This window comes from Moschus berezovskii, chromosome 5 (assembly GCF_049115385.1).
Source record: "Moschus berezovskii isolate FMDL1 chromosome 5, NW_MosBer_1.0, whole genome shotgun sequence".
NCBI classification, from domain to species: Eukaryota; Metazoa; Chordata; class Mammalia; order Artiodactyla; family Moschidae; genus Moschus; species Moschus berezovskii.
In genome coordinates this window covers 9,256,873-9,259,234 of record NC_142464.1, presented here as the reverse complement: position 1 = coordinate 9,259,234, position 2,362 = coordinate 9,256,873, and the positions used below count along the sequence as shown (strand labels likewise).

General features: G+C 41.3%; 1 non-coding gene across 1 annotated transcript; it reads left to right on the top strand.

Annotated features, from left to right (window-relative positions):
• Nucleotides 1–681: 681 nt before the first annotated feature.
• Nucleotides 682–788, top strand: LOC129562245 (U6 spliceosomal RNA). Its single transcript, XR_008687161.1, has one exon. It is a non-coding gene; the product is annotated as a U6 spliceosomal RNA (small nuclear RNA).
• The last annotated feature ends 1,574 nt before the right edge of the window (nt 789–2,362 follow it).

The window sequence follows — 2,362 nt, the reverse complement described above, 5'->3', positions numbered from 1 at the left end:
GAAATCGTATATAATAAGATTAATAAATCCTTGCTGAAAGTAAATCCCATATTCAGAAATTTAATTGAATTATCTGTACTCAAGAGGATTCTGCCCTCTAGGGGTAAGATTTAATGAGTCTCTCTCTGAGTTCCTCTTTGTTGATTTCTTTAACAAATAATTTGTAAGCACCTCCTTTGTGTCAGGCACTGCATTGGGCCCTTAGACTATAGCGATAAATCAGAAAATTGTAATTACTTCCCTTAAAAAACTTGCAGTCTATTGTTTCACTTCTGTTCCTTTCTCAGTAGAAAAGATTATTCTTGGGTCACATTCTTCATACTACATTAAGCAAGAATCTCTTCTCATATCTACTGTCCACTTAAAATAACAATGTTATTACGTTCCAGCAACTTTAGGATAGTTAAATTCTTCTGTGCTGCCATAATTATTCTATGAAAGACTTTTTGTTTCCCCTTAACAGAAGCAGAAATGCACAGGACAAAATAAGTCATTTTCATTGCTAAGAAAATCAGATAATGACTTTCTCCCTCTTTAAACATCACATTAATGAATACAGTCATTTGAACGTTTTAACTGGAAAAGATGCAGATATTATTTGTCACCAAGCACAGTTTCATATAGCCTTATATCCAAGAGTCAAGGCTGTTTCTGTGTTGACTATGTCTTAAAATTAGCTCTGTGCTCGCTTCGGCAGCACATATACTAAAATTGGAACGATACAGAGAAGATTAGCATGGCCCCTGCGCAAGGATGACACGCAAATTCATGAAAAATTAACTCTTACAGCAAGTAAGTACATGAAAAGTTCAGAGTTCACAGGGGGCCTTAACTGATCTTGACTTCATTACCCTCTCCTTTAGCTTCCATTTCCCTTATCAAACAAGAACTTGGTCCCAAGACCTGGAATATTTTGATTCAGTGATCTTTCTCCCAAACTTGCACTGGAGGTGGTACAGATCTAAACAAATGGAAAAGAAATACCAGAATAGTACAGAACAGAATGTTCCAATGCTTACACAAAATTAATAACTCAGAAAAATAAAGGTCATTTTCAAAATCTAGTTCAATTTCACAAATCGCTCTTCCTTTTAGAACAATTAGACTGACTGCCAAATATTTTTTGTGCCCCAAATTCAGGTCTATAAATTATGTCTAACATACCCAATGTGAAATATTCTGCTGCCATTAAATAATATTTAAATAGAAAATCAGGAGACTCATTAGCCAGGTTGTGAGGGGAACTATAACCATCACATTTGATCAGAGAAGCATATCGACTACAGAATGTATGTAATCCATATTTGGGGGGGTGGATTTATCCCTACACACCTGTGGGATCTGATTAAACAATCTATGTGTGTCTGGTGCCTAAAGACCACAGAGGCGACAGGAAGGGAAGGTGCAAACAAAGTGCTATCAGAATCTAAGATTTTAACCTACTTACAAGCTCCTAAGTTAGCTTTTTACTGTTCAAGGATTCTGGCAGTTGACCTGAGATAGAGTCCTCTTGTTACTCCCAGTACAGAAAGCAGCATGAACGTGAAGTTTGTTTTGGTTCCCCTTGTTCCCCAGTCCCATGCGGGGCAGTGCAGAGTCCCCGATGGATGCTGCACAGCAGCGAATTTACATCCCAGCTGAGAAACACTGAGTTGAGAAAATTCACCAAAATAAATATCATAAGCAGTAAACAAACTGTTCTTCTGTCCCAGATGGAGGTATTATCTCTTCCTCAGGGTGGTTTGCTCCAAACACAACCCTGAGAAATGTCCTGGTCAGGGCAGACCTGTATTCCTGGCACTCCGAGCGGGAACATCCACGGACTCTCATAGCTCGTGGTGGATTGCCTCCCTCAGCCCCTGGGAGGCTACGCTTGAAGCCAAACGGATGGACTGGACCTTGACTCAGTCCCTCACCATCTCCAGGTCTCCAACTTTGCAGGAGACACAGTTGCCCTTCACCATAAAGCTAAACACACATCTAAGCCAGGAGGTGGGGAGTAGAGCGCTGAAGGAGGACAAGGCAGGAGCTGCGGTTGACGCGAGTCCAGCGGCTGTCCCATGCCAACCAGATGAGCCTGCGGATAAATGACAGCATGACACAAGCTGCAGCAGTGCCTCACTAAGCTTTAGAGCATAAAAAGCAAGATCACTGGCATTCCACTTCTGCCTTCCAAGTCCTGTGCGAGATCTCTCTCGTGACGCATGCTAACCTGGAATTGCACAGCAAAGGAAATCCTGGAAAACACAACTTCATCTTAGCTAAATTAACCTAATATAATCCACCACAGGCCGTGGACATATGGTCTTCCTATCACCTTCCTTCCAAAGCTGTTAAGCCTCGCTGACCATCTCCAGGCAAA